Raw genomic sequence first — 14,274 nt, 5'->3', positions numbered from 1 at the left:
GTGGTTGCAGAGCCACCTTTAATTAGGGAGATTTCAGTCAGAAAAGTCCTGCAATATGGGCAGACACCAGAATTGAGTTGTTCCTGCGAGGTATATGATATAAATGAGCCACCATAATATCCAATCACATGGGGAACATACCCGATCAGCTGAATGAGGAGGCCATGGCGCATTGGAAGTGGGACACCTCTGTACATTATGTAGTGGAAGTGAATGGTACTGTAAGCTTTCTCAACAGTGAAGGAGAACTTGCAGTACCATTCATGGCCACTACACAATGTATGAATCAGTGCGCCGATCAGCTGATCTAAAGTAGGACACACACCCCTCCCAGATCAATACTGGGTCATAAAGACCAGACAAGACCCAAAATATTTACAGGTGCTGAATGCAATCAATACATTTCCTAAAATGTTCTCATTTTATCCACAGACTCTAATTTATTTATTTTTTTGGATGGTGGGGTTTTGTTTTTGAAAAAGGTTACATTTTTGGCTTCTTGGACATTTCCAGACAGACTTCTTTTAAAACAAAAAAAAAAGTGAATACAGCTGGTTTATGTCAGGATTCAGTGTGTATTTGTAAACTAGTCCATGTGTAAACGGAGCACCTCCTTTTCTGGCATTTTAATAAAACATTTCCGCTCTTTCAAAAATGTTTTTTTTTTCTACCAGGGTTATCAACAAAAAAATGTCAGCGACTACTCTGTCCAGTTAAAATAAATACGTGTTTGCACATTTCTCTCTGATGACCACAAAGACTTCTTTCAATGAGTAAATATTTATTTTTCTAGTCTGGATTTAGGTTTTCCTGACAGACGGCTGCAGTTTATCAGGATTTTTTTTGGCAAAGTTGTTTTTTTTGTTTTTTATATATATCTTTATTAGCTGCTAACTAGTGATGAGCGAGTGTACTCGTTGCTCGGGTTTTCCCAAGCACGCTCGGGTGACCTCCGAGTATTTTGTTAGTGTTCGGAGATTTAGTTTTCATCATGGCAGCTGAATGATTTACAGCTATTAGACAGCTTGATTACATGTGGGGATTCCCTAGCAACCCCACATGTACTCAGCCTGGCTATTAGCTGTAAATCATACAGCTGTGGTGATGAAAACTTAATCTCCAAGCAGTCATAAATACTTGGAGATCACCCGAGCGTGCTCGGAAAAACCCGAGCAACGAGTACACTCGCTCATCACTACTGCTAACCTGTCTGCAGTCTTTGCTTGTCTTTAATGGCACTGCAAGTATGAAAACTGCCCAAATAGGTCCAGCGCAGCCAGAACATCATTTTGTACCTTACAAAAGGGCCATTAAGGTTCCCTAGACCAGTTCTTATTGACTGAACATAATGCATTCTGTAACAATGCGACTTGGGAGCGATGTGAGGTATCACAGGAACCAATTCTATTTAAAAGTCTGGCTATTTTCTTGCAGTCCACATAAACCACGTAACCGGAAACTCAAATACAGCCCTTGTCCGGCTCAAGATTACAGCATAAAGCAAAAAGTCCACACCATAGTGCTGGTTAGCCTGCTTCGAGTCCAACTTCTAAGAGCTCTGCACAACTCCATACAAACTGCCACATGTGAGACAAACATCTCAATTTACAAAGTGAACCATACTCGGGTGGCGATACGGTGACCAACCAGCCATCTCTCCCAACTCTTTAGCTTGTCAAACAAGCTATCATGGCCGATTAACACCTTTTAGTGCTATATGTGCTAAAGCATTACTTCAGGTTTATCTCCCATCCACTATGTGTCCTACAGCCTCCTTACAGTTCTTATGAAAGGTCATTGTTATATCATATTTTGGCGGTGGTCCAGCACCCCCCCCCCAGATCAGCTGGTTGATGGTTCTACAGTGTACAGGAAGTGTAAAGCAGATTTTCTATGTCGTATATCCAGGAGAACGTCAAACTGTATGTTGCCATAGGGGCATTGTAGGGTAAGCAGTGGCAATGGATGCCAAATTAACAGTTCCGTCAAATATAACAATTTAGTAAACTAATTTTTTTATAATTTCTAGGGTATTTTGATCAGTATCCTGCTCTCTTCAATGTAAACAGTGGCCTTGTTATTCAGGATATTTTTCTCCATTTTGAATAGTAATACACACAATCGGCCGGAATCTGTTTGCAATTAATTTTATGTTCCTGGCATCAGAAATCTATAAATGTAGTGGGAAATGATGGTACTTTTGTTTTGCTTCTCAATAAAAAACGAGTTGTGACTTCATTGTTTTCCAATTTCTATTTAGTTCCATTGTGTTTTTGTTTGCTCACAACTGACGTTAAGAGGGAAAGCATCATCAATCACCCTGACAACATCCCAAAAATAGAAATAACCTGGAAAATGTCTTCATCGTGGTGATGTAACAGATAATGGGGAAATATATGAATCATTTTAAAGAGCATCCAAAAATACCATGTCTGAAACTGTCGTCGCCTTTTGACGCATATGTTTCAATGCTTTGGGATGTCTGATGTGGTCACTGGGAACTTTAGAAGAACTTGACTTTTCTCTTTAAGCCTTTAAGAAGTTTTGTAGGGAAAAATGTCTTAAAGAAACCAATTGTCTTGACCGAATCTCACTTATCTTATTTACTCTTTGCGCCAAATAAGATTCATTAAATATTTCGAGATAAGGAATAGTCCAAATTTTGGATACTTGTTTAGTCAACTGAACATGAAGCAGGATTACGGTTCTGTTGGTCAGTTGTTGTTTTTTTTTGTATGTTCTCATTTGTGCAAGCATGGTAGATTTCTAAGAGGTTACCATATATCTTTTTCGAGAACATAAATCATCACCAGTAGACCTGGGTCTAACAATTTTGTCCATGAACAATGTTGGTATTAGTCCTTTCTCAATCCCGTAAAAATCTCGACATTCAAAATGTGTTTCCGTGATGAAGTAATGATGTCAAGTCAAAACAGAAAACCCAACTGGGCAGGGAAAATCTTAAAACCTTGTTTTCATTGTTTATCATGAGATTTCTAGTTCTTCACCAATATGTGAATCTTTGCCCAAAACAAGACGTGCCTTTCACTTGATGCTAAAATAACTATATGATGCAATGTATAAGAATGAAAGAAAGCCGCACTGCCTCAAAACTGAGAGCTAACAATTATCATGGCACCAATCAGCTCGAAGTCTGAAACACATATGGAGGTGCTTGCGTGGATGCAAAGTCTTGAATAAAACAACTGAAAGTAGAAGAAACATCACAGCACTCACCAGGCTTGCAGTTCAAGTTTTCTTTATTCAGTGACACATAAAGGCATCTTCACGGCACGGGAGTGTAGAAAGAGTGCAGGTACAGAACAGATGAAACGACGACGGCCGTTTCGCTCTAAAGGGAAGCGCTTCTACGGGTCTGCTTGAGAGGAAGTGACGCCGCAATAAGAAGGTGAGTAAATGAAAAACCCTCCTCCTGCGTTCACCTCCAATCAAGCGTAAAAGTGCACAGTGCTACTAAAAACAAATTAAAAACAAATGTCAGAACTACATAACTCACAATTACAGATTATATAGAGATACATTGCAGAGAAGACATGATACTTCTGGACACAGAAGTCACGGTAAAAGCGTGAACCACAATGAGTGGCAATAATCATATCCAATGTGACAGCAGTCGACATAACATTCTCATAAAAATTGCAAAACAAAGAAAATGGGAAACTGAGTCTATACCCATGTCTGACCCAATAAATACCATCAACAGGACACCAAATCACGAAATTACACAAAACTACAAGAAGACCGACATATCCACCCTGTGGTTCATACCAGCCGGGCCAGTGGCTCGTGTGCGTAGAATCCACTTGGTCTCTTGCCGTAGTAATAATTTATGGAGGTCACCTCCCTGTGCAGGGAGAGAGACCCTCTCAATCCCTGCAAAGGTCAAAACATTAGGGTTTCCTCCGTGGGCCTCCCTAATATGATCAATCAATTTTGGGACACCCTTCCCTGAAGAGATCGATTGAAAATGTTCTCTAAACCGTACGTATAACTTACGGATGGTTTTCCCAATGTAAAACTTTTTACACGGACAGAACACCACATAAACTACATACTCTGTTTTGCAAGAGACGAACTGTCTAACGGTATGTACGACGGGACCAATATTTAATGTTTGTCCAATTATATGAAAACGGCAGTAGTGGCAGTGACCACATCGAAAATTCCCCTTCAGGACCGTCCGTTCTAACCATGTTGTTCTGTCTTTAGTCACCCGATTGTGTACCAGCATATCTCTAATCCGGGTTCCCCGTCTATTAGATATTAACGGACCACCTTCAGTTTTGCCTATGAGCTCCCTGTCCCTCTCCAAAATGTGCCAGTGTCTACGAATAGTCGACCTAATTTCCCGATCTAACGGACCGTATTGGAAGCAAAAATTAAAACGCTGGTCAGGTCTATCGTGCCCACCTTCTCTTGTGTCCTGTGCTCTAGTCTCTATCCGACTGACCACAGACTCCAATATTTCGTCTGGGTAGCCTCTGTCACGGAACCTAGACAGAAGCTCTCCAGACTGCCGCTGGAAACCTATTTGTGTGTTATTAATGCGTCGCGTTCTCAGTAGTTGACTAAATGGCAATGATCTTTTTGTATGATTAGGGTGAAAACTATTGTAATGTAAAAATGAATTCACTGCAGTGGGTTTTCGAAAAACTGACGTACATAAACCATCTTCCATTGCTTCCACATAGACATCTAAAAATTCCAAATTGGTGCCTCCAAATTTATAGGTAAAAGACATCCCCATTTGATTGTCACAATTCAAGTAGTCCACAAACAATTTAAACTCAACTTCAGTGCCGTCCCACACTATAAATAAATCGTCGACATATCTGATAAACAGTTTTATATGTCTCAAAAATCGATTTTTGTGAGAATAAACGTAGTCTTCTTCGAATACAGCCATGTACAGTACATGCAGCCGGGGTCCCCATGGCAGTCCCAGTGGTCTGCCTGTACCAAACGTCAAGGAAGGTGAAGGCGTTGTGGCTTAATATAAAGTCCAATCCTTCACACACAAAATTGATGTATTGCAAACCTGTACATGGCTGTATTCGAAGAAGACTACGTTTATTCTCACAAAAATCGATTTTTGAGACATATAAAACTGTTTATCAGATATGTCGACGATTTATTTATAGTGTGGGACGGCACTGAAGTTGAGTTTAAATTGTTTGTGGACTACTTGAATTGTGACAATCAAATGGGGATGTCTTTTACCTATAAATTTGGAGGCACCAATTTGGAATTTTTAGATGTCTATGTGGAAGCAATGGAAGATGGTTTATGTACGTCAGTTTTTCGAAAACCCACTGCAGTGAATTCATTTTTACATTACAATAGTTTTCACCCTAATCATACAAAAAGATCATTGCCATTTAGTCAACTACTGAGAACGCGACGCATTAATAACACACAAATAGGTTTCCAGCGGCAGTCTGGAGAGCTTCTGTCTAGGTTCCGTGACAGAGGCTACCCAGACGAAATATTGGAGTCTGCGGTCAGTCGGATAGAGACTAGAGCACAGGACACAAGAGAAGATGGGCACGATAGACCTGACCAGCGTTTTAATTTTTGCTTCCAATACGGTCCGTTAGATCGGGAAATTAGGTCGACTATTCGTAGACACTGGCACATTTTGGAGTGGGACAGGGAGCTCATAGGCAAAACTGAAGGTGGTCCGTTAATATCTAATAGACGGGGAACCCGGATTAGAGATATGCTGGTACACAATCGGGTGACTAAAGACAGAACAACATGGTTAGAACGGACGGTCCCGAAGGGGAATTTTCGATGTGGTCACTGCCACTACTGCCGTTTTCATATAATTGGACAAACATTAAATATTGGTCCCGTCGTACATACCGTTAGACAGTTCGTCTCTTGCAAAACAGAGTATGTAGTTTATGTGGTGTTCTGTCCGTGTAAAAAGTTTTACATTGGGAAAACCATCCGTAAGTTATACGTACGGTTTAGAGAACATTTTCAATCGATCTCTTCAGGGAAGGGTGTCCCAAAATTGATTGATCATATTAGGGAGGCCCACGGAGGAAACCCTAATGTTTTGACCTTTGCAGGGATTGAGAGGGTCTCTCTCCCTGCACAGGGAGGTGACCTCCATAAATTATTACTACGGCAAGAGACCAAGTGGATTCTACGCACACGAGCCACTGGCCCGGCTGGTATGAACCACAGGGTGGATATGTCGGTCTTCTTGTAGTTTTGTGTAATTTCGTGATTTGGTGTCCTGTTGATGGTATTTATTGGGTCAGACATGGGTATAGACTCAGTTTCCCATTAATTTTCTTTGTTTTGCAATTTTTATGAGAATGTTATGTCGACTGCTGTCACATTGGATATGATTATTGCCACTCATTGTGGTTCACGCTTTTACCGTGACTTCTGTGTCCAGAAGTATCATGTCTTCTCTGCAATGTATCTCTATATAATCTGTAATTGTGAGTTATGTAGTTCTGACATTTGTTTTTAATTTGTTTTTAGTAGCACTGTGCACTTTTACGCTTGATTGGAGGTGAACGCAGGAGGAGGGTTTTTCATTTACTCACCTTCTTATTGCGGCGTCACTTCCTCTCAAGCAGACCCATAGAAGCGCTTCCCTTTAGCGCGAAACGGCCGTCGTCGTTTCATCTGTTCTGTACCTGCACTCTTTCTACACTCCCGTGCCGTGAAGATGCCTTTATGTGTCACTGAATAAAGAAAACTTGAACTGCAAGCCTGGTGAGTGCTGTGGCGTTTCTTCTACTTTCAGTTATAACTACATGATGGCTATATCTCATTTTGGACATATGAAAAGAATCAAATCATTGGGACAGATATTTGGAAAAGTGGATGGAAGTTAGGAGGAGATGCCAAATAATTACTGGAATTGTGAAAACCTCTTTTAGAAGTAAGAAGACCCAACGGACTTTCTAGTTTTTACGTAGTCTCAAGAAGTAAAAGTGATTTAGTAAAACCGGACTCTCATGTATACGTTTTATATTTTAGGGAGTAGAGATGAGTGAATCTTTTGAAATTCAAATTCATTAGGTACGATGAACTTTTCCAAAAACTTCTATTTACAGGAAATAGATTCACCGCAAATTACTATACTGCAAAGCCTCAAATTGCCTTTAAAAGACATCTTTAACACTGAGGTGTCTTAGGACTTTATCCAACCCCTTTCAAGTTGCTTAATACAATAGTAGTAATGTCAAAGTGACCTCACTATAGAAATTGATGGTAACCTGGTAGTAAACAGCACATTTAATAGTGGACTGACCAACTTTTAATGTTATTTAAAGTTAAAAAAAAATTCAAAAATTATCTATTTTAGTAGCTTGTGATCAGGAAAATCGTTGTGTAGAACTCTGACTAAAACCGGTGGGTAACTTCATCCTGGTGAGAATGAGACAAGTGATTTATCGTATATTCCACAATGCCCTCTGTTTCCTCGCACTAATACACTTGCTGGAGTCTGCAGCATAGCTGTGACATGTACAGTTGTCAAATTGGATTAGTAAAATAGATATGCAAAAATAGACCAGCACAGTTAAATGTCCACTTTTTTTTCTTCGTTTTTTTTTTTAACAAAATACTACTTCTCTCCTAAGAATCACATTGTAAGAAACGCTGGGTAGGTACATGTACAAAAAAACAGCATCTGGGTGATATATTGACGTGGCTTGTGCAGATGCAAACTTTGGTGAAACAGATGTGCAAATATAAAAACTTGTAAAATGCACACTTTTTGAGGTAGACAGTGACAGTTAAATGTCTGGAATTTATGGAATTTTCTTATGTATTTTAAGAAAACAATTACTCTAACAAAAAAAAATTGCACAAGGAATGCAAAAGCTTTATATAGTTGCTTGTATCAAGCAAGCAGGCTGTCTCTGACTCACTGATTTTTTTTTTTGATTTTTTTTTCAGATTTTTCTTTTCTGCAAAAAATATTGTGCTGTCTTGCATCTGCTTTTTAGTGCATTAGAATAAAAAAAGGAATTTAAACGTAATTTGATTGCAGCAGAACAGATGCCAAATACACCATATTACTGATCAATAATGTGGAGTCTGTCTATTCCCCTATCAATTGAACCACTGCTTCAGTTGTACAACATATAACTGTGGAGTATTTTTCCAATACTTTAGAGCTTTCTTTTCCGATCTCTAATGCTGACCTGTGCGCTTGGACATTAACTATCCTAAATCATCCTAAAATGGCTGCTGCATGCCCTGCCCTGGCCTTTAAACATTTTATGATAGTCCCTCCTGATGTGATAGCTAGAAGGCAATATGGGGAAGGTCGCGTGGTAATCACTTTGGTCATGTCAGCCCTCTGGCTGGTGCAAACTTTAGCAAAAGTGTAAAATTGCAATATACAAAATGTCTTCAGGCATTTTTTGTGTGATTTCAATCGAATTGCAAATTGTTCAAATTTAAAAAAGTACGGGTCATATTGAATTGTATTGCTCATCTCTAGGAGTAAAGGTACCTTCACATTAAGCGACGCTGCAGCGAAAGCGACAACGATGCCGATCGCTGCAGCGTCGCTGTTTGATCGCTGGAGAGCTGTCACACAGACCGCTCTCCAGTGACCAACGATGCCGAGGCCCCCGGGTAACCAGGGTAAACATCGGGTTGCTAAGCGCAGGGCCGCGCTTAGTAACCCGATGTTTACCCTGGTTACCAGCGTAAAATGTAAAAAAAACAAACAGTACATACTTACATTTGCGTCCCCCGGCGTCCGCTTCCTGCACTGACTGAGCGCCGGCCCTAACAGCAGAGCGGTGACGTCACCGCTGTGCTGTGCTTTCACTTTCACTTTACGGCGCTCAGTCAGTGTGGGAAGCGGACGCCGGGGGATGCAAAGGTGAGTATGTACTGTTTGTTTTTTTTACATTTTACACTGGTAACCAGGGTAAACATCGGGTTACTAAGCGCGGCCCTGCGCTTAGTAACCCGATGTTTACCCTGGTTACCAGTGTAAACAGTGTAAAACATCGCTGGTATCGTTGCTTTTGGTGTCAAACACGACGATACACGCCGGTCTGACGACCAAATAAAGTTCTGGACTTTCAGCAACGACCAGCGATATCACAGCAGGATCCTGATCGCTGCTGCCTGTCAAACTAAACGATATCGCTATCCAGGACGCTGCAACGTCACGGATCGCTAGCGATATCGTTTAGTGTGAAGGTACCTTACGCGAAACCTATGCAAACACAGGTGTGAGGACACCTCATTTAATCCTAATTATCCAGATGTCTATTTCCAGTAAGCCAGGAGGCATAGACTGTTCTCTTTATGTAGATTTTTGAATTTGTGTTTGTTCCTTTGTTGGTCAAGAAACACAGACTATTGTTCATATTAGCCTGAATGGGACTCTAGAGTTGCTGTTTGCTACAAGCTCATTATCTGCTATCTTTGATAGAAACATAGGGTAATTGAACAATAGATGTTTGATAGTCTGTTGCAAAACAGAGGAGGAAAAACTATGCAAATTGATTAAATACTCAAACAATGCAAGTTAATCTCATCACACTTTCATTTTGACCTCTGGATGATGGCTTGACGGACAACAATTGTGAACTATATAAGGTGGATATGCCTCTGTTACAAAAGAACCAGATACTCTTTATAAAACCAGCTTGGTACACGCTCTACAGGACAGCAGCCAGGACATCATGGCTCCATCACAAGCTGCATAGATTTAACATTCTACAGGATACCAGCTTATGGGACCATGGCCCTAGCTGAAAGAATATACCGTAGATCTGCTCTACTGACCACCACTGAACCCATGAATACATTTGGGGAAGCCAGTATTTGGACCCACTGTTCACCTGAGCCCCATGGATACCTTTGGGAAAGCCATAATTGGGACCGACTGGTCACCTGGCTCCAAGGAGATGTTCGGAGTAGTCAGGTTGCCACCCTCCGGTCTCCTGTCCTTGTACCTCAATGGACTGTCAGCTGCCTAAGCTTGTCATTACCTCCAGTCTGTGCATGCCACATGTGGGGGTAGTTGGCCCTGGAAGTCGCAGCTGTTTTAATCCCTGCGAGTCAGCAGGTGTAACTGCAATTTTGATCCATCTTGGGCATTTTGCTGGGACTGCTGTTATTGTCTGTTCATGGTAAAGTATTGCCCTTTGTTGTTTGAGTAGTATTATTCCCACCGTTAAAAGAGAGCAGGCGTTCAGTGGGATGATCCCTGGTCCATGCGGTCTTGAGTCAGCAGACTAGAGCACCTACTGACCCCCGCGGCTCCACAACAGGTAACACAGTAAAGAAGACCTTTTGTGACTTTTTATGTTTTAAACTGGTCCCATCCTGAGAGACTGGTTGAGGTGCTGAGTAACATTTTTTTTCCATTCAAATTCATTTGTAAATTGTATCCTCCACCACATGAACAATAGCAGATTCTTCTCGGGGTGCATGTACTCCCCCTCCCCCCCTCCATTAAGCTGGACAGATACTCGATGCCTCTGCATCTGCTGGACTAAAGGCTGCTGGCAGTGGAAAAGGTACTTTTGCAACAGTTGGAGTTCCACAGGTTGCAGACTAAAACTGACGAGCTAAATTAGTTGGGGATGAAAGAAATATCTTGTTGGTCCAAGGCTCTTGCTTGCTGACTGAAAAAGTCTGACGGGAAGTTCTGTCTTTGGCACGTATAATTCAGATACTTATTACAGCATACTATACTTTGGGGTGCTAACACTAGTCCCTTTAAGTGTCTGCTACTTTGAGACATCATGTAATGGGGAGAAGTCTCTGAGATACTACGTGTGGTGAAGATTTGACCAGACCTTTTTTCAATGTGCAACTCTACTGTCCAATCCCGTCATCATGCCAATGACTTATGACTGAGGCACATTTTAGATAATTAATTTTGCAAACCAATGTCTCTTTTCTAGGAATAAGCCATAACTAAGTACATTACCTAATGTAGTCATCTGTACATAACTGTCAACAGCTTAAATGCAATTGTTTCCTTGTCACATTTTTTGGTTGTGCTACAAAGAGTTGATGATTTAAAGATTATGTAATGATGAATCTCTGACAAATGAGTATTGTCTTTCTAAAAGCTGTGAATATTGAGCAGTAAGGTTACGCGATGCTGTCAGTTGCATTGTTTAAGAATACTTTTGGGAAGATGAAATAGATTATTCACTGTAAGGTGGGAATTTTGCATATCGGTGAGCTCAAACCCTGTGTGAGAAGAGTAGTCAACCCCTGGTCTGGAGTAATACCAGTAAAAGGCATTGGAAGTCAAAAGAGTTCAGTACAGATGTCACAAAGATACATCAATAGCTTGGTGTTAGTAGTTTTCATGCCACGGAGGAGGATGTTAAGATGGTACATTAGACTTATTAGTTGTTACGCTGACTTTCATTCTGCATATGTTGGCTGAGGAAGTCAAGATCTGATATGTTGAGTTTCAACATGTTTGATCCTTTAATCTCTAGAGATTAACCGCTTCCAAAGCTGAATGTTGTATGACTCTCTTCTCTCCACTGAACACATGTGCACACCCTCTCGAATAGAGCATGCACGTGTATAGACTGAAAAAATTGAGAGGAATAGTTATTAGCCAATCGAACAGTTATAAGGTTAGGGCCAGCATTAACCCCTTAACGACCCCCGATACCCCTTTTTAACGGCCCTGAAGATATAAAGGTATATAGCGCCCCTCAGCTTCGCAAAATCTCCAGGGTCTCGGCTACCGGGTATAGCTGAGATCCCGGAGAACTTGATTTGGGTCGGTTTTTACTGCCCCCAGTGTTGCGATCGCTGTTATTTAACGAATAATGGCAACCATAAAAAAAAGTCAGATTTCCCATTTATTTCTCCTCTGATATGATCTAGCATACCACAAGAGAGAGAAATGAGGTCTCCCAACCCCCTCACGGTACCTCCAGTGCCCCTGGACCTTCCGGCTCTGTCCCCTGGCCCTCAACGTCTTCTTCCGGGAAGAAAACTACAGGCGTATGCTCAGTGCGCTCGCCGAGATCTGCTGGCCGGAACCTGGGAACAATAGGAGATTTTTCCTCTTGGTTCATTTTGATCACTGTGATAGACCCTATCACAGTGATTAAAATAAAAATCGTAAATCAAAGCCCCTTTTATCACCCCCTTAGGTAAAAATAATAAAATAAAATATATTTTTTTCCAAATGGGATGGGTTAGGACTCTGTTAGGGTTGGAGTTAGAATTGGGGGGTTCCACTGTTGAGGTACATCAGGGGGTCTTCAAACGTGACATGGCACCCACCATTGATTCCAGCCAATTTTGCGTTCAAAAAATGCAAGTGGTGCTCCCTCCCTTCTGAGCCCTGCCATGCACCCAAACAGTGGCTTTCCCCCAAATACGAGGTATTGGTGTACTCAGGAGAAATTGCACAACAAATTTTGTGGTGAATTTTCTCCTGTCACCCTTGAAATAGTAAAAAAAAAGTTAATGTTGTGAAGCACCTGAAGGGTTAATAAGCTTCTTGAATGTGGTTTTGCGCACCTTGAGGGGTACAGTTTTTAAAATGGTGTCACTTTTGGGTATTTTCTATCAGATTGACCCCCAAATGTGATGTGGTCCAAAAAAAATGATTTTGTAAATTTTGTTGAAAAAAATGAGAAAACGCTGGTCAACTTTTAACCCTTGTAATGTCCTAAAAAAAAAAAAAAGTTTCCAAAATTGTTCTGATGTAAAGTTGACATATGGGAAATGTTATTTATTAACTATTTTGTTTGATACCACTCTCTGATTTAAGGGTGCAAAAATTAAAAGTTTGAAAATTTTCAAAATTTTTGCCAAATTTCATTTTTTTTCATAAATAAACGCAAGTTATATCGAAGAAATTTTACCACTAACCTGAAGTACAATATGTCATGAAAAAACAATCTCGGAATCAGTGGGATCCGTAGAAGTTTTCCAGAGCTATAACCTCATAAAGTGACAGTGGTCAGAATTGTAAAAATTTGCTTGATCATTAAGTACGAAATTGACTGTCACTAAGGGGTTAAAGAACAGGTGCTAAGTGCTAAGACCAGCCATATGGGTTACCTGGAATGCCTGTGTTGCAAGTTTTAAGACCATTTGTCCCAAAAAAGAAATGTCCAGTATCAATAATCTGTTCTATCAGCCATTTAGTTCATGCGAAGCTGGATGGCTATCATACAATGCCCCTAAAAATGTGAATACTGTATAGTAGGAAAGAAAGTCTAGTCAGAAAATGTTAACATGGGAGGTGAAGGAGATTAAGCTGGTAGTGGTTGATGGATGGAAAACACTTGAACCATTTGCAAGTTGTGGAATCATTGTGTTGGGGCATACAAGCATAGGGAGGACACAGAATGGTTCTATCAGATTCGATAATCTTAAAATCTAACAGATCTGTTCATTCTAATTTATGCATTGGTTATAGTTATATGACAAATTCTTTTTTCAGAACCTATTGCAAAATTAATTTTACATTTTTGGCCATTCTCAACAACATACTCCACTGCTACGTCTAATTTCTCAGGGTACAAGAGGAAGGAGATCATAGCGATAATCAAGATCTCCAGGGATATTCTTTGGCTAGATGGAAAGTTGGCAATTAGCATTTTGATATCGGTCTCTCATCTGAGACTGTCGGGTAAAAAATTGTGATGTCAAAAGTCCAGAATCTCCTGGACAGTCAAACAACAAAAAAATTGATGTCTGTGATTCCTTTTTTGAAGTTAGAGAAATTTGCACAGATTATTTTGACTGAAATTATCATTTTACAGTTCACAGTGAATGCAGCTGATGTCTTCATATTATAATTGTGGGCCATCGATATATACATTAAACCTCTTTCTGACGTTGGACGTAATAATACACCCATGTCAGAATCCCTCCCTTTGATGTGGGCTCCGGCACTAAGCCCACATCTTTCCCAGCACATGTCAGCTGTTTTGAACAGCTAACATGTGCCTCTAATAGCTGCAGGTGGAATCTCGATCCACCTGCGGCTGTTAACCTGTTAAATGCCGCTGTCAATCTCTGACAGCGGCATTTAATTCACGCTTAACGGAAGAGCGTCGGAAAGCTCGCTCATCGGTTACCCCGATTGTGGGTCACCGATGGGTCGACATGACAACCAGAGGTCTCCAGCAGACCTCTATGATTGTCATAGCCAGACTAGGCTAGGTTCACATTGCGTTAGTGGGTATCCGCTAACAGAATCCATTACATAGCGGCACTAACGCAATGTAACGGATCCGTTAGCACACCCAT

The sequence above is a fragment of the Ranitomeya variabilis genome, chromosome 4, assembly GCF_051348905.1.
Source record: "Ranitomeya variabilis isolate aRanVar5 chromosome 4, aRanVar5.hap1, whole genome shotgun sequence".
NCBI classification, from domain to species: Eukaryota; Metazoa; Chordata; class Amphibia; order Anura; family Dendrobatidae; genus Ranitomeya; species Ranitomeya variabilis.
Note: the sequence above shows the minus strand (reverse complement) of the source record.